Consider the following 19,773-nt stretch of genomic DNA (forward strand, 5'->3'; position numbering starts at 1 on the left):
CATCTTCCTTCTTTGGTTCCAGTGATATCACAATGGTTACTAATACAGAATTCATAGGTGGTGGCTCTACGTCGATTTGAAGAAGATAATGAATTTACTCGCTCCCAAAGAGACGGCAATTGTGATACCACGGTAAGGGACATATTAAAACCTCTCGAGATAATAGAACCCACGACCCCGCACTGGTATGCCAAACTCACTACCAACCTATATTTGGCGACGATAATGGAACAGATAATATAAGTGGCTAATCTTTTCCTTTTCTCATGTAGTGAGTATAACAACGTCTTTAATTAAATGTCAAAAATTCTTCTATATGTTATTCTTAAAGTGAACCTCTTTCATGATTTCCAAACGATTGTGATATTGGAAGCAATCTACGAGAGAAAAAACCGTTTTAATTTTACCATTCAATGGAGGCACGAAATGAATCTAATAACACATTTAAAATGACTGTGTATGTACATTAAAACGTGTCAGGAATAATGATTTGATTTCATTTCCTTGTTCATACTTTCCAATGAAAAAGGCCCACATTCGAAGCTATCAATTTCAAAGACCCTGCTCACATTACCACCCCCATTACCCCAATTACCATTGCTTGGCTATATACTCATACTAACTCTATTCATATTTTTGGCAAATCTTTGCGAACAATTTTGTTCATATGTACAAACATTGGATTGTCCCGAGTGTAGGATATCATGGTAGCAGCATGTATTTTGGATTTGCGTTTCGATTTAAAGGAAACCAGTAATAAAGAGAATTTTGTAGACTTTGATTGGGGTGTCATGTAAACAAAATTGACAAACAATGATGATAAATGATGAATTCATCAGTCCAAATGTAGAACTAGTATGTGTATCGTAACCATTTTTATACCCTCCACCATAGGATGGGGGTGGACATTCAGTCATTCTGTTTGTAACTACCCGAAATATTCATCTGAGACCCCATAAAGTATATATATTCTTGATCGTCGTGACATTTTATGTCGATCTAGCCAAGTCCGTCCGACTGTCGAAAGCACGTTAACTTTTGAAGGAGTAAAGCTAGCCGCTTGAAATTTTGCGCAAATACTTCTTATTAGTGTAGGTCGGTTGGGATAGTAAATGGGCCATATCGGTCCATGTTTTGATATAGCTGCCATATAAACCGATCTGGGGTCTTGACTTCTTAAGCGCAATTCTTATCCGATGTGGCTGAAATTTTGCACGACGTATTTTGTTATGATATCCAACAATTGCGCCAAGTATGGTTCAAATCGGCCCATAACCTGATATAGCTGTCATATAAACCGATCTGGGGACTTGACTTCTTGAGCTTCTAGAGGGCGCAATTCCTATCTGATTTGGCTGAAATTTTACATGATGTATTTCCTTTAAAATACACATTTTTTTCAGTTGAGGATATGTATTTTATACGGAGGGACTTGAACCCGTCTTCTACACAGACGATGTTATAATATTTGTAAAGGGTAAGGATCCAAACCAACTATGCAGAAGAGCCTTGCCGATGGCACACGGCTGGGCTAGGCCTTGGGGTCTCAATGTTAACTTGTAGAAGAATGAAGTCTGCCTGCTCACGAGGAAGACGAAGGTGGCCCAATTTCACACACTACATTTCCTCAATAGAACAACTTCGATATCTGGCAAGGTCAAATGCTTAGGTGTGATCTTGGACAGGAAACGCAAATGGAAGTGTCATATCCAGGAGCGTACCGAGAAGGCTCACAGATATTGGGCACTATGTAGGCCGTAGGCTAACAATGGGGCCTGAATCCAAGGATAGTCCACTGGCTCTACAGGAGCGTAATTAGACCGATACTAACTTACGCCTCAGTATTTTGGTGGACAGCGATGGAGAAAAAGTGCAACATAAGGATAATAAAGGAGGTTCAGAGAACATGTTGTCTTGGCATAGGCGGAGGACCACGCTCACTTGGGCACAGAAGACTATTCTAGATATCCGACCCATAGACATACAGATTAAGTGCGAGGCAGCCACTGCGGCTATGAGACTTAAGGCGATGGGAGAATGGCTTGAGGATGGGAGCAGCTCATACCATCGCGGTATAATCGAGATGACGATAGGAAATCTGGAAGGAATGGAAGAGGTTTCCGATCGGATACCCGAGACAACACTTGAGCTTGAGTGCTAGGCATTTCTACCAGCGGCAGATGGAACCCTAGTATTGCCATCTGGAAGATCATGTTACACGTATGGATCAAAGCTAGAGGCCAGAGTGAGCCTGGGGATCTACATTGAGAACCCAGGGACTGTGATTTTTTAGACTGCCTGACAGTAGCCCTTTAAAACACCGAAACGGACTGTAGGACGGCGAAAATCCTATTGGGAGATCCAGATGGTGAGAAGAAAAGTCTATAGAATATAGCTTCCGGTATCATAACGGGACATATAGGACTACGAGCTCACTTATGCAAATTAACCACCACCGCGATATCATTTCTCCCACTCTGTATTTGGTCTGCCCATGCACAGCGTTTCAAAGTATGAGAACAGTGCAAATGCCGAATGGTGAGTTTCAGTTTCACACTGGCTTGCCAGAATTGGAGAGCGACTGCTGGCCGATGGTTGAACTGAACATCCAAACAAAGGTTGAGGGGAGTTCAGTTAAGGCAGCCGACCAAGAAACATTCTCATAGAGAACGATCGGACGAAGCGTGGGAAGTTTCGTCGTCCGGTAGCACCATTACAGTAATATTCCACAGATTAAAATCATATCTTCCAACAAGATTTCTAAAAAAATTTCAACGAAATTTCAAAAAAAAAAAATGCCCAAAGTAATCAACACAAGTAACAGGCAAACATAAACAAGTAAAAACGCCTTGAGTTCGGCCGTGCCGAACTTTAATACCCATGGATATATTATGTAATAATATATGGATATTTACTATAGCACTACTACAATATATTCATATTCATATCTAAATATAGTCCAATCTAAATCATATTTGGTTGAGATGACGAGAAGCTCTGTACAAGAAACAGTACGAAATGTCAGCGAAATCGGATAATAAGTGGGCTGTTCATGTGATTAAGCACTAATTCGGATGATCGATTTATATGACAGATATATCATAATATGGTCCGATCTGGACCATATTTGGCTGTTTGTTGGGTGTCTTAAAGCAGCTCACTTTATCAAATATCAGCGAAATCGGAGAATAAATGCGCCTTATATGATCTTTAGAACCTAAAACTAAGGATTGGTCTCTATGACAGCTATATCTAAATATAGGCCGATTTGAACCATATTCGAGACAGATGTTGTGAGTCTTGATACAACATGATACGCCTTTTACAGGCCTAAGACCCAAAATCGGCAGATCGGTCTATATGCCACCTATGTCCAAATATGTTCTGATCTGGACCATTCTTGATTCGCATATCTGACGGCTTAATAAAACTCACTATGCCAAATTTCAGCGACATCGATAATAAATGCGCCTGTTATAGGCTTAATACCCAAAATGGCCAGATCGGTCTATATGAAAGCTATATCCAAATATAGTCCGATGTGGCCTATTCAAGAAGAAATACAAGTTTGTGCAAAATTTCAACTCTAAATCTCAAATTTTATACACTCCACCATAGGATAGGGGTATACTTATTTCGTCATACTGTTTGTAACTCCTCGAAATATTCGTCTAAGACCCTATAAAGTATATATATTCCCGATCGTCATGACATTTTAAATCGAACTAGCCATGTCCGTCTGTCTGGCGAAAGCACGCTAACTTTCGAAGGAGTAAAGCTAGCCACTTGAAATTTTGCACAAATACTTCTTGTTAGTGAAGGTCAGTTGGGATTATAAGTGAGCTATATCGGTCCACGTTTTGATATAGCTGTTATATAAACCGATCTGGGAACTTGATTTCTTGAGCCGCTAGAGGGCACAATTCTTATCCGTTTTGGCTGAAATTTTGCATGAGGTGTTTTATTATGACTTCCAACAATTGTGCTAAGTATGGTTGAAATCGGTTCATAACCTGATACAGCTGTCATGTAAACCTATCTGGGGTCTTGACTTCTTGAGCGTCTACAGGGCGCAATTCCTATCCGATTTGGCTGAAATTTTACACGACGTGTTTTTTTATGACTTCCATTCACTGTGTTAAGAATAATTCAGCCGCTTGAAATTTTGCAAAAATACTTCTTGTTAGTGTAGGTCAGTTGGTGTTGTAAATAGGCCATATCGGTCCATGTTTTGATATAGCTGTCATATAAACCGATCATGGGTCTTGACTTCTTGAGTCTCTAGAGTGCGCAATTCTTATCCGATTGGAATGAAATTTTGCACGGCGTGTTTTGTTATAATACGCAACAACTGTGCCTAGTATGATTTAAATCGGTCCATAACGTGATATAGCTGTCATATAAACCGATATTGGGCCTTGACTTCTTGAGCCTCTAGAGTGCGCAATTCTTATCCGATTGGAATGAAATTTTGCACGTGGTAGTTTGTTATCATATCCAACATCTGTTCAAGTCGGTTCATAACCTGATATAGCTGTCATATAAACATATCTGGGGACTTGACTTCTTGAGCCTCTAGAGGTCGCAATTATTATCCGATTTGCCTGAAATTTTCTACGACGTATTCTCTCATGACCATCAACATACGTGTTTATTATGGTCTGAATCGGTATATAGCTCGATACAGCTCCCATATAAATCGATCTCTCTATTTTACTTTTTGAGCCCCCAAAGGGTGCAATTCTTATTCGAATTGGCTGACATTTTACACAGGTCTCCAACATATAATTTAATTGTGGTCCAAACCGGACCATATCTTGATATCGCTCTAATAGCAGAGCAAATCTTTTCTTATATTCTTTTTTTTGCCTAAGAAAAGATACCGTGGCAAGAGCTCGACAAATGCGATCCATAATGGAGGATATAAAAGATTCGGCCGTGCTGAACTTCGCATGCTTTTACTTGTAATAATTCGGTTCACCCCAATACAATACCATTGAACTATTCGAAAATAACTTCGTATTTTGTAGGTGTATATCGGCAATCTATGGATATGTGAGACGTTGCGTTTTTCTCCTATGTTCTCTTCGTGGTACGTTTTTTCAGCCATTTTGTAAAGTTTGTTTTTATTGCATACATAAGCAATTTAACATTTCCGTTTCCGTTCAAGACATCACATTTCCTTGGGAAACGTACCCATTACAACAAATGGCACACTCTGGCAGCACATATTCTGCGTAGGACTCACGCATACATACTTATACTAATACCCATACACGGTCACAAACGCAAAACACAGACAAGGAGCAACTTTCTTAATACGAACGCAAAATCGTTTGAAGAAAGTGTACAGAGAAGACGCATCTATTTCAGCATTAAACACGCACATATGTGTTTGTCATAAATATTATAATGCTGCCAAGGATGTGTTCGAATGTAGTCCTTACACATACATACATGGCGGGGTTCAAATGCCTATATATGCATCGTAGTCATATAGTCCTTGTGTAAGTTTGTATAAAATTGGTACGCTTATTATCATAATCCGTTTATACGAGCGATGATATTGGTTGCTTGCTTGGTTGACTAACTGGGTGCCTTCTCTCAATCACGCTTCCTTAGCTGCTGAATTAATTAAATTTAATTAAAGATTTTTCGCAAATTTTCCTTAAAACGTGTTTGCATTGCAATGGCTTTTCTTCATCACTCTCCCCTGGATGTTGGTCCTTGGGGACGAGGGTAATGTGCTGATTCCTTGGAATTGAATTATTTTGTTCGCTCACAACCTATCAATAATCGAATTATGTCCATAATTACGAAAATTTCATATGTGCAAATGAGGGAAAATGCTCATGAAATCAATTTGTGGTTATTAATTTTCGTCATACGGTATGACGACAGGCCATTTGTTATCACATTTAATTGGGTAACAAATGGAATCATGTACATTTATCAAGCACGGTGACATAGGAATTTAATTAAACATTTCGGCAATAAGAATATATGACACAGCATACCATAAATGGAGATTACTTCTCCTGAAAACAATCTACACACAAGAGAATGTGCATTTTAAATAACAATACTGAATGAAATGTCATATATAAGATATGGAAATGCCCAAACAATTCCTATAACCACAAAAAATAATCTTCCACAAATGTTACGGAAGTTTTAAGTGTGAGGTGCCAAGATATCCTTGGAAATTGTAGAGCGGATGAGTTAGAAACTACCTTAACATTTCAGAGCATGGGGAATCTGTGCGCATGTCTCCAGGGATATGTAAGTTAAGTCTACAGGGTGAGGCCAGAAGGGCAACGAATGATAGATGGCGGGGGACATGGGCGAGAGGGTTTTGAACGCTCCAAAATTATGTGACCCAATTAAGAATTAAGAGGTCTACCACTTTTCTGTCGTCGGTTTGACCCGACATCTCAGACATGTTGTCCGTCATGACAGGTCACTCTCTGATAGAAAAACATGCTGACAGACTGAAGGTAGCCAGTAAAGGCTTCTGCAGAAGCTGTGAAGACGTCCCGGAAGAAGAACCTATAGAACATCTGCTATGTGTTTCCCGCACTGGCAGGCAGAAGGTGTTCCACTGTAGGTTCTGATTTCTTTGAGAACTTGTGTGAATTTGCGGATGTTTACATTTGCAATTGAAGAACTTCTAACTAAAGTCATCAAGACCTAATGGAATGCTTCCGGCATTAATGCAGATGGTGGCGTATTATCTGGATATCTTGGTGGGACTATTTGAACTCAAGGAAGAGTGTTCTCGCCGATTCTGTGCACCTCGTAAAGATTAAGTCCTGTTAGTTCTCGGCTGAGATGGATGATAATAAGTGCTTATTCGGACGATGTTGAACTGCTGGTCCGAGGCAGGTTTTTGTCGACGATCAGCAAGATCATGGATGGGTCAATGATGAGACTTTCGCGATGGAATACCAGAAATGGGTTGAGAACCAACCCAAAGAAGACCGAACTAATGCTCTTGCAAATTTGATCATGAACATTCCATTAAGAAACTGGGGCAAACTTCTCACAAATCAATGAGTGCTGTCCGAATTAATTTTACGCTCAATGATAGGGGACCTCCTTTTTATAGCCGAGTCCGAACTGCGTGGCATAAAGCGACACTTCAGTGGGGAGAAGTTTTTACATGACAAAGTACCTCAAAAATGTCGCCAGCATTAGGAGAGGATAACCACCGCTGAAAATCTTTCTGATGTACGTGCCAGGATTTCAACCCAGGTGTTCAGCGTCATAGGCGGACATGCTAACCTCTGCCCAACGGTGGCCTCCTCCGGAGTTCAGAGTTCCTTGGAAGGGATACCCCTGCAGCTGCAAAAGGAAACGAAGTAAGTTGGCATAGTCCTCGAATCGAAGCCGTCCTGGAGAAGAAAATGAAGGAAGGAAACTGTAAGACACTGTGCGCTTATTATTCCTATAGGAAAATGTTCGGCAGGAAGAAATGGGGCACCCCCAGGATGATTTATTCGATGAATACGGCCATTGTAAAACCAGTACTAAAGTATGATGTATTGTATGGTGGAAGGCCTTCTATAAGAAGACTCGAACGAGCATGTTCGAAAAGGCCAGAGACTGGCCTGCGTCGGAGTGACAGGGGCACTGAGATCCGTACTGCAGGCTGGTCTGGAAGCGATGCTGAATATGCAGCCTACTGAGGCCTATATTCAGAACTGTGTCGCCAAGATCACGCTTGGGTTGACGGAGAACGTGTATGGCCACAGTTCTTTCTGGATACTATTGATGCGGAGGGTAAACTGAGGAGGATCTCAGACTATATAGCACCGAACATTCGAAATTCTCATTTCAGTGAGGAATGAGTGGAGAGCTGTGTCTAAGAACGATGAGACCTTGATCTTCACTGATTGCTCCAAGATAGAGTTAAGAACGTGGTTGGAGGTCTACTCCGACGCACTCAAAACTCAGCATTTATGTGTAGAGTACTCGTATGTCCATTCAAAATTCTCATTTCAGTGAGGAATGAGTGGAGGACTGTGTCTGAGAACGATGAGACCTTGATCTTCACTGGTTGCTCCAAGATAGAGTTAAGGACGTGGTTGGAGGTCTACTCCGACGCACTCAAAACTCTGCATTTATGTGTAGAGTACTCGGTTCGAGGATGGTGAGATCGAAGAGTGTGGCGGATTGTTTGGAGCCCCTGTATAGGATTCGGGTTCATGATGTGACGCTGACATGGGTTCCCAGACATGATAAGATTCCTGGAAATGAGGGACGGACGAATGCTGTGGAAGGTTCATCTGCTCCGGGTGAACCAGCCGCCTTTCTTGCTTACGTGCCATTTGTCGAGCTACTGAACATGGTAGATGGCATGGGTTGTACGGCGTCGGTGGCAAGGAACTCCGAAGATGGGTGCCGGACCGCCAGGTGCTCTGGTGGGCCATCAACAGGAGCAGGACGAAGGAGTAACTGGCTTTCAATAAGAGAGAGCTGAACTCCTAGACACGGTTCATAACCTGACATTGGCCGCAGGGCGGCGTCCATGGACATACCGCACAATGACTTCTATAGGAATTGCCTTTTTGAGAATGAGGAGGAGACCATAGAGCATTTGCTCTGTTCATTTCCAGGTCTCAAGGGATGCAGGTTCTCCTTTCTAGAAGAGGCGATTTTTCTACTATCTGGCTGATCTTCCGAACGTAACTCTCCTGCGATTTGTAGACATGACGGGATGGTTTGGTGTAGGTTGTTATGAGATCCAGCGAAGGCACTTATGTGCGCTGACCGGTCATATCGCCCAACGTATATAACGCGCAAAATTTTGTTTGGAGTTAGAGTAGGTCTTTAGAGTAGGCCCAATTTCTTTTTTTTTTTTTTTGGGGGGGGGCAATTTGGGCGAAAGCACAAGCTATTGGGCGTTGTGACTTCTTTCTAAGCGGACATAACAAGTATTGGATATTGGTTTTATTGTTTTAAATCAAGAACGGTTGAAGAGCCTAATGAGCGTTTTGGCTGTTATTTGGGATGTCACAACGCCCAAAAAATATGTGCATTATGTCCACTGGGCATTATGACGATACCATGCTTACGTGGGTCTGCTCTGGTTCTACAATCATTCCGTTTCTGTATTCGTGGATTCTCTCTCTCTCTCTAGGGTATAACAATGGTCCAAACTGACCTTCGAGTGCACTCACCTATGGTGGGCTACCATTCCACCCAGCCTGACCTAACCTATCTTGACATCTGGCCGCTATATTCATAGCATAGTATACTCCGAAGGTCGCTACGAAAACACCGCAATGAAGTAACCCCCAAACCCGAAATTGAAATAACCCCTAATGAAATAATTCCCTAACATAAATGAAATAAACTACAAAAATTAAGAAATAACGCCCAAACAAAAAAAATATGAAAATATACCAAAAAAAAAAAAATGTCCATTTTTGAATTTTGAAGAAAATCCCTCCTAACAAATTTCATGAGAATCGGTTAACAAATGACCATTTTATTGAATTATTACTGCAAATCGGACGAACATATGTATGGGGGCAAATCTGAATCGATCTTTTTCAATTTCAATAGCCTACGTCTCTATGCCGAAAAACTGCCCATACCAAATTTGAAGGCGATCGGATGAAAATTGCTACCTGTAGTTAGTACAAAAATTAACAGACGGAAAGACAGACAGACGGACATAACTAAATAGAATCAGAAAATGATTCTGAGTCTATCGGTATACTTATCAATGGGTCTGTCTCTCTTCATTTTGGGTGTTGCAAACAAATTCACTAAATTATAATACCATGCAGCACAGTAGTGGTGTAGGGTATAATAACATTTAATTTTTTTTGTACCCTCCACCATAGGATGGGGGTATACTAACTTCGTCATTCTGTTTGTAACACCTCGAAATATGCGTCTGAGACCCCATAAAGTATATATATTCTTGATCGTCATATCTTTCTAAGTCGATCTAGTCATGTCCGTTCGTCTGTCCGCCCGTCCGTCTGTCTGTCGAAAGCACGCTAACTTTCGAAGGAGTAAAGCTAGCTTGAAATTTCACACAAATACATTTTATTAGTGTAGGTCGAATGGAATTGTAAATGGGCCAAATCGGTCCATGTTTTGATATAGCTGCCATATAAACCCATCTTGGGTTTAAACCCATCTTGGGTTTATATGGCAGCTATATCTTGAGCCTCTAGAGGACTCAATTCTTGTTCCAACAACTGTGCTAAGTATGATTCAAATCGGTTCATAATCTGGTATAGCTGTCATATAAACCGATCTTGGATCTTGACTTCTTGAGCCAATAGACCGCGCAATTCTCATCCGATTTGGCTGAAATTTTGCATGAGGTGTTTTGTTGTGACTTCCAATAAATGCAATAAGTATGGCGTAAATCGGTACATAACCTGATATAGCTGCCACATAAAAGGATCTGGGATCTTGACTTCTTGAGCCAATAGAGGGCGCAATTCTCATCTGATTTGGCAGAAATTTTGAACAACGGCATCTCTCTCATGACCTTCAACATACGTATATAATATAGTCTGAATCGAACGATAGCTTGATACGGATCCCATATAAACCAATCTTCTGATTTTGCTCCTTGAGCCCCTACAAGGCGTAAATTTTATCCGAATGAACTGAAATATTATACAAAGACTTATACAATGTTGGGCATTCATTTATGGTCCGAATCGGACTATAACTTGATATAGCTCCTATAGCATAACAGTTCTAATTCAATATTCTTTGTTTGCCTAAAAAGAGATACCGCGCATAGAACTCGACAAATGGGATCCATGGTGAAGGGTATATAAGATTCTGCCCGGCCGAACTTAGCACGCTCTTACTTACTATTCTTAAAGTTTTTTAGATTTTTTTTGTATTTGTTGAAATAGTTTTTACTACTTTGTCCAGAGTCGGAGTCGACATAATTTTTTCGACTCCGATTCCGGGCAAAATTGCTCGACTCCAAGTCCAAGAGCCCGACTTTGTCCCCACAGCCCTGATACGGATGCGCAGAAGAAAGCCATTGTATGGGATTGAGTAAAAATGCCGACAGATTACATTTGAGCAGCTTAAAACTCATTTTTTGGTCATATCCTTTGCAGGATGGATGAATGGATTCTTACATTTAGATTACTTACAGGTTTGTCTTTTAAATTGATAAAAAATATGTTCACACAAAAAAATTTGGTCGTTTGAATTGGTAACGTTTCTTGCAACGCAACTCCAAAGATACACCAGAAAAAAATACATTTGCAGATATCAGCAAACATTACCTGGTAATTTTATATAAAACAGTTTTTACCTTTGAAGAAAACCCTTTAAAATTTTTGAACATCTAAACAATGCTTAGGGCTTTGCTTATTGGCTATTTCAGGCATTAATTTTTATACCCACCACCATAGGATATGAGGTACATTCATTTGCAACACATCTCAATATCCACATCCGACCCTACAAAGTAGGTATATTTCGGATTGTCGTAAAATTCTAAGGCGATTTAACGATGTCCGTGTCTCTGTCCGTCTGACTTCCAACTCAAATACGGTTCAGATCGCCTATATTTAGATATGCAGCTGTTATGGGTCTGAAGCCCATAAAAGCTGCATTTATTATCCGATTTCCGATGGGTATACTTATCAAGGCCACCGTAGCGGTATCTTCTTCGGCGCCATCCTCGGACACTAGCAGGTGGGAAAAATATTATTTCCTTATCCCAAGCTCACTATATGTATCAGTTACCAGATTTCCCTCTTTGTCTTTGCACGAGGATGTGCCTACAACAAAGTCATAGCTCCGATGCTTGATTTTTGGTTCTCAAAAAATACAGTTTCTTAAAAATTGCTTATTTCTAATTTTAATCATTTAAACTTGCCACCTTAGCGCAGAGGTTAGCATGTCCGCCTATGACGCTGAACGCCTGGGTTCGAAACCTGGCTACACCATCAGAAAAAAAGTTTTCAGCGGTGGCTTTCCCCTCCTAATGCTGCCGTTCGGACTCGGCTTTAAAAAGGAGGTCCTTTATCATTGAGCTTGAAAACTTGAATCGGACTGCACTCATTGATAGGTGAGAAGGTTTCCTTGGTGGAATGTTCATGGGCAAAATTTGCATACTTATCAATGGGTGCACCTCGTCTCCTTCTTAGCGTTGCAAACAAATGCACAAAGTTATAATACCCTGTACCACAGTGGTGTTGTAGGGTATACAAATCGTTTCTAAATCACATGCTTAATGTTGCGTAAATGGCTCCTGTATGCTTAAATGTTTAAAAAATTAACTAATTTATGGCACTCTCATGGGTGCAACAACAAAATTGAAATATTTTGACATTTTTAACAAAACCTTTGAAATTTACTCCCTTGAATTTTCCAAAACAACGACTCTAGATATCCCTTTGTGTGTAATCTCAATAGACTGTGGGCCCAATTACAACAAATCACAGATGTTTTCAAGTCGCTTAGTTACCATATCTAAAGCTTTTCTCTCTGACGTTCATACCAATTGTCATTATCAACAAAACCAATGGTAGTGCTACTGTCAACGCAATATTGCTGAGGTAGGTAGGTATTTTGCATGCTCCTCCTGCTACCTTTAATCTGCTGCAACTGATGCTGCATTAATTTGCATTTTGTCGCATTGTTATTTATTTGAAATTATGGAAACAGTCAAAAACAAAAAAAAAAAAGAAAACTCGGACCTGAATCCGGGTAACAGCCTGTGTAAATTGCTTTTCACCGTGCTATCTGCCACAGCTCTGAAATGAGCAAGTGGTATGGCTACGGGATACGTGTATTTGTTATATTTAATTGAAACATAATTTTGCATAAATTTTTTTCTGAAACGCACCCTGATTTTCGCCCTTTTGGAGGTAAGCATTATATGCGTACAACTTACCTTCGTTATCACCCCCCCTCTCGGCCAGGACGGGCCTTGATGCAGCCATTAGTGCAAAAAGGGGTGTTTTACGGACTTCAGACCATCAGAAAAACAAAAACAACACAAACACAGAACGCCTCTAACTATTCGCGCCCATTTGTTGTCACCATTTCATGTACGCTCATAATGTGCGACATTCGACTTTCGCGTAGCAATTCGCTTGGTGACTCTTTGGCGCACAATGGGTTGGAGGAAGGAAAAATATAGTTTTGTTGGAAAAATTAAATTATGTTGTTGCATTTGTAAAACGTTAAACTAGTTAAATACTTACAAAACACGTAAGAGCTCGTTAAGTTGAAGAGCACGGGATGAATACGATATATGCTCCACAATATAGGTTAGGTTAGGTTGAAAAGAGGGTGCAGATATTAATCCGCCCCATGCCACTATGGACATACACCTAAGCCAGTAATCGGCTTGTTGTGCGCTCTAAAAACTATAAAGTAACCTCTAAAAAGAAAATTTTAAGTTAGGAATTCCGTGCTACTTACAAAATCCTCAATTGTTTTCAATGCCACTCTCCTAAGTTGGTTCATACCTGATATTGTGTCTCATCCTAAGTGTCTGTTGTACGCAAAAGCCGAGCAATGACAAAGGAAATGCTCCAACGTCTTATCATCTTCCCGCATGCCCTACACATGCTATCACTTGCCGCACCGATTTTACATAAGTGAGCTCGTAGTCCTATGTGTCTCGTCATGATACCAATAGCTATACTGACATCCTTCTTGCTTCCTTTCAGTAATAGCCTCGTCTTCTCACGATCTGGATCGTCCCATAGGATTTTCGTCGTCCTACCGACCGTTTCGCTGTTCCACAATGTTGCATATCCAATAGGCACCCACCTACTTAACTCGGACTGCGTCGACCCGAAAGGCTTAACCAAGATTATTGACGGCAGTCCTCTGGCCGTCACCGCCAAATCGTCTGCCCTTTCATTTCCCCTTACTCCGTTAGGGCTGGTACCCAAACGATGCGGATTTTCCCATCCGCAGAGAAGGCATTAATCTCCTTCTTACACTGCAAGACTGTTCGTGACCATACCGTCCTGGTTGTTATTGCCCTTATGTGCAATTTTACTGTCGGTAAAGATGCTGACACTCGACGTCCTCGTGTTAGAACCACACCCCTTCACACATTCCGTGATGGCCCGGATCTCCGCCTGCAGGACCGTATTATGATCAGGCAGTCTAAAACAGATCTCAGTACCTGGGTTCTCAATGTAAACCCCCAGGCCCACTCTGTCCTCTAGCTTTGATCCATCCGTGTAACATTATCTTCCAGATGGCAATACTAGGGTTCAGTCGATCCGAGACTGTGCCGATGGCAGCAGTGCGTCGCACTCGACTTCAAAGTTCATCTCTGGTATCCGATCGGAAACCTCTTCCCTTCCTTCCAAGGTTCCTATCGTCGACTTTATTATACCGCGATGGTATGAGCTGCTCCCATCCTCCATTCCATTCTCCCATCGCCTTAAGTCTCATAGCTGCAGTGGCTGCTTCACACAGTTAATCTGTATGTCAATGGGTCGGATATCTAGAAGAGTCTCCTGAGCCCTAGCGGGCCGTGGTTCTCATCGCTCCGCCTATGCCAAGACAACATGTTCTCTAAACCTGTTGTATGGTCCTTATGTTGCACTTTTTCTCCATAGCAGTCCACCAAACTACTGAGCCATATGTAAGTATTGGTATAATCACACTCCTGTAGAGCCAGTGGACTATCCTAGGATTCAGGCCCCATTTCGGCCCGTTTATATAGTGCCCAACATCTGAGAGCCTTCTCAGTACGCTCCTGAATGTGTCACTTCCAATTCAGTTTCCTGTCCAAGATCAGATATCGAAATCGTCTTATTGAGGAAACATGGTGCGTTAAATTCGCCCACCTTCGTCTTCCTCGTGAACAGGCATATTTCAGTTTTCTCTGGGTTAACATTGAGGCCTCTGGGTCTAGCCCAGTTATACGCTATATGCAAGACCCTTCGACCCTTCTGCATAGCTCGTTCGGATCCTTATCCCTTAGAAGTATTATAACATCGTCTACGTAGCAGACGGGTTCAAATCCCTCCTCAGTCGTAATAGGTTATTTATGGTGGTCACCCATAGTAGTGGCGATAAAATGCCCACCTGTGGCGTGCCCTGTACCACTTTCTCCCTTATATTTATGCCATGGGACACACAATTTATCCACCTGTTCCTTAGCATATGGTTTATCCAGTCTCTAAGGATCGGGTCCACCCGGTACTGGTCTAAGGATTGGATCAGTGTGTCGCTTCGCACATTGTTAAAAGCCCCCTCGATGTCAATGCATACCGGCAGTGTGTACGTTTTGGCATCGAAGGATTCTTCTATTTTATACACAATCTCTTGCAGTGCAGTCTCCACCGACCTTCCCTTGACATAAGCATGCTGTTTGTATTTGAGCAGTTCTCTGAATGTCATACTCTTTATCATGGTGTCCATAATACGTTCCATGGTTTTGAGTAGAAAGGACGTAAGGCTTATGGGTCTGTAGGCCTTTGGTGTCGCATAACTTGCCTTGCCGGGCTTTCGGAGTATATGAAAGTCCTAGGCACGCTGTTAAAATTTTGGCCAGACGAGGCGCCAGATAGTCTGCCTCTTTCTGTGGTAACGCCGGAAAAATTCCATCAGGTTCGGATGACTTTAATGGTTTGAAGCTGCTCAAGGATTTCTTCGCCATAAATTCCGTGCTTATACACCTTCGATCAACGTCATTATTCCAAGATTGTTGTATCTCCGTGAGTCCCGTCGTATCCTGTGGAAAATGGGTTTTCATCAAAAATCTTAACATGTCCTCCGTTGTCTCTGCTCTCATTCCCATATCGTCTACTAAAGTTTCAGTTTGGACATGGATTTTTGAGAGAAATTTTTTTATCTTGGTCATTAACGCTATCGACCTGTTCGCAGAAAAGCCTCCAGGAGGCACGTTTTGCCGCTTTGGTAATCTTATTGTACTCCTTGAGCCGTGTGTAATCCCAATAAACTTCCGCTTTTTTACGACGTGCTCTGTTAAAAAGTCTGCGGACCTCTTTCCCTATATTGCGAATCTCCCCGGTCATCCAGGGTTTTTCTTGGGCTGATTTCCTTTCCCGAAGAGGACAACTATCTTCGAAGGATCCCACCAGTGCAGTCGTAATCCTGTTGACATTTTCGTCAATCTCTTCTATGCTTGGGCAATCTAAATTATCGACAATGTAACGCATCCGACAAATTCTACGTATAAGTTATGGGCCGATGTGCGCCATACTTATCATGGCTTAAAGAAGTCATAACAAAATACCACGAGCAAATTGCAGACCAATCAGATAATAGCTGTGCCATCTACAGGCAAGACATTAAATCTGTTTATATAGGAAGTTTATCAGGTTAGGGACCGATAAGGGTCATATTTATCATGGCTTTAAGAAGTCATAACAAAATACCAATTGCCAAATTTCAGCCAAATCTGATAATAATTTTACCTTTAGGAAGTCAAATAGGGAGATCAGTTTATATGGGAGCAGGATAATAATTGCGGCTTTTATGGACTTAAGATCTCCAATCGTCACATCGGTCTAGGTGGCAGCTATATCGATATACACACATATTTAGATGTGATGGCGGAAAGTTTAAAACAACTCACTGTATCAAGTTTCAGCGAAATCGGGTTATAAATGCAGCCTTAATGGGCTCAAGACCCTTAATCGGCAGATCGATCTATATGGCAGCTATATCTGAATATTGACAGATCTGAGCCATATTTGAGTCAGATATCGGGAGGCTTTAATCAACTTTCTGGTTTCAACTTCAGCGAAATCGGATAATAATTGCGGCATTTATGGGCTTAAGACCCTAAATCAGCAGATTGGTCTAAATGACAGCTATATCTAAATATAGTCTGATCTGAACCATATTTAAGTCGGATGGCGGGAGGCTTTAAACAGCTCACTGTTATTAACTTCATCTAAATTGGATAATAAATATGCCTGTTACGGGCTTAAGAAACTAAAACGGCATATCGGTAGCTATGGCAGCTATATGTAAATATGGTCCGATAAGGGCCATATTCGGTTTGAATATCGGGACCCATAGTGCAACACCCGTTTAAATTTCAGCAAAAGCGGACAAAAAATACGGTTTTTACGGGCTTAAGACACTAAATCCCCAGATCGTTCTATATGGCAGCTAAATCTAAATATAGTCTGATTTGTCCCATTCAAGAACTTAACCTGCGTATAGAAGAAATACGAGATTGTGCCAAATTCTCAATTTTTAGAAACAGTAGCGTGATTACAACTGACGGACCGGCAGACACACGGACATCATTAAATCGTCTCAGAATTAAAACGTCTTAGAAATATTTTTACTTTGTAGGGTTCGAAACCGATATGTCGATGTGTTGCAAACGAAATAACTAAGTGTATATACCTATCCTCTGGTGGTGGGTATAAAAACCACTATAAGGGTCTTCGGAGACCCAGAATGATGACCCATTATTCTGGGTCTTCTCCTAGCAATTTCGGGGCAGTGACACAAATGGTGCTCGACCGTCTCCTTTTCCTCATCGTCATTGCACATACAGACGTTTCAATGACTAGTCAGGACTCGAACAGCATTCCGACGTCCGGACGTCGCCCCAGGATAAGCAACGTCCTATTTCGCAAAATTCTTGGCCACAGGGCTTTTGCCACTCTGCAAGCTACAACCTACAGAACCAGCTCAAGAGCGATATTTGGATAAGGCGTCTACCCAACCAAGACTTTTGTAAAGAGGAAAATTCATTGATTCCGTAGCAAGATCTGCGGGAATCAGCGATGCATTCCCGGTCAAATGGTGGCAGATCTTTTTTACCATCTTATCCCATTGTGCAGTCACCAGCACTAGATGTGCAAATTGTAAAAAGGGTCCTTTTGCTGCAGATGAACCCATTAAGCCCTGCCATCATCATGGCGCTGTACATGGTGTTCATGTGTCCTCTTCATATCTGGCTGCTGGATCTGATGACATTGCTGTCGTTGTTGTTCTTTATACACGTTGGCAGCTATTGTCAGCCAGCCATCCTCATTGAAAATGCACAGGTTGTTATTTTTTCTCGCTTTGCAATTTTTTTCTTTTTTGTTTCGTTATTAGTAATTTTGCAAATATTTTTTTTTTGCGCAAAATCGTATTCCCCGCTGTGTGCTTTGGCATCATCATAAATTATTGAAACGGCCAAAAATAATGTATTTTTCAACTGAGAGAGAGAGCGAGAATTAACACTGAATCTATTTTACGTGGCGTCTAACAAATATTTTACATTATCCAGACTGGCAACAACAACAACTCACCCTTCGAATTCGATATGAAGAAAAGCAGATAGAATTTAAGATTTAGGCGATATTTGTTTGCTTTTGCATTGCGAGTTGTAATTTGTGAGATATGTGACCTCTGCTACAATTAGAAGTAGTGCAGATCACAGAAACTGCATGAAATATTAACAAAAATACGCATCTGAGATGCTTTCATACTTAATGTGAAAAAGATCTTTAATGGATTTAAGAGGCCACTAATATATCCAAAATATTATTCTCTGTCACATACAAAGTTGATTCAATTAAAATTTTGGGATTTGGGAAATTTCAAAACTCAGTATTTATGCATGTGGACATTATTGCAAAATTTCCCACATGAACATGCCATTCAGGAACAGCGTGGATACTTCTCTCTTATCAAGGAGTGCCGTCCGATACAGGTTTAAGTTCAATTGCAGGTTATGGTAAGGTTTAAATTGCAGTTTTCCAACAGACTCACTTAGACCTTTTCGTCTATTGTGGTACCACAGGAACAGAACAAGAAAGATCCCTTCTAGTTCTTACCGTTGAACCATCAAGATCGCTTTAAAAAGCATAACAACTTGCGAACGTTCACATCCGCTAAGTCAGACTGGTTCTCAAAGAAATGAGAACCTAAAGTGGAACTCCTTCCGACAGCCAGTACGGGGTACACACACTGAAGGTGTTCTATAGTCTGTTCTTCTTCGAAGTTATTCTATAGTCTTTTCTTCTACGAAGTCTTCATAGCTTTTGCAAAAGTCGTTACTGGCAATCTTCAGTCTGTCAGCATGTTTTCCGATTAGACAGTGACCTGTCATGACGAACATAATGACTAAGAAGTTTGTTCTAGCCAGTGACAACAAATCGATAGACCTCTTCAAGTCTGGATTGGGTCATATAGTTTTGGAATGCTCACAGCTCCCTCTTTGTGACAATCTATCATTCGTTTCCCTCGGTCCTGATCCTAAAAACTTAGCTTACATGTCGCTAGAGGCATACCCACGGATTCCATATTCCCTGGAATGTGTAGTACCCTACATGTGTGTGTAGTTCCTAGTCTCGCAAGCTCATCCGCTTAACAATTCCCTGGGATATCTCTGTGGCTCCGCACCCAGAACAGGTGAATTTTGAACTGTTCAGACATCCCATTAAGAGATCTGCGACAGTCGTGGACGGTTTTTGTGTTCAGAAATATGTTCTCCAGGGATTCAATGGCTGCCTGGCTGTCTGAGAAGATATTTATGCCAATCGCCGTAATGATATTTTATCTAAGTCATTCCACCACTTCCTTAATTGCAAGGATCTCCACTTGATACACGCTGCAGATCTGCGACTGTTGAGGGCGGTTTTTGTGTCAGAAATACGTTCTCCAGGGATTTAATGTCTTTCTGGCTGTCTGAGAAGATATTTATGCCAATCGTCGTTATGACATTTTATCTTAGTTATTCCACCACTTCCTTAATTGCAAGGATCTCCGCTTGATACACACTTCAGTGGTTGGGTAACCTTTTCGATATGGCCAGTT

This window comes from Stomoxys calcitrans, chromosome 2, assembly GCF_963082655.1.
Source record: "Stomoxys calcitrans chromosome 2, idStoCalc2.1, whole genome shotgun sequence".
Taxonomy (NCBI): Eukaryota; Metazoa; Arthropoda; class Insecta; order Diptera; family Muscidae; genus Stomoxys; species Stomoxys calcitrans.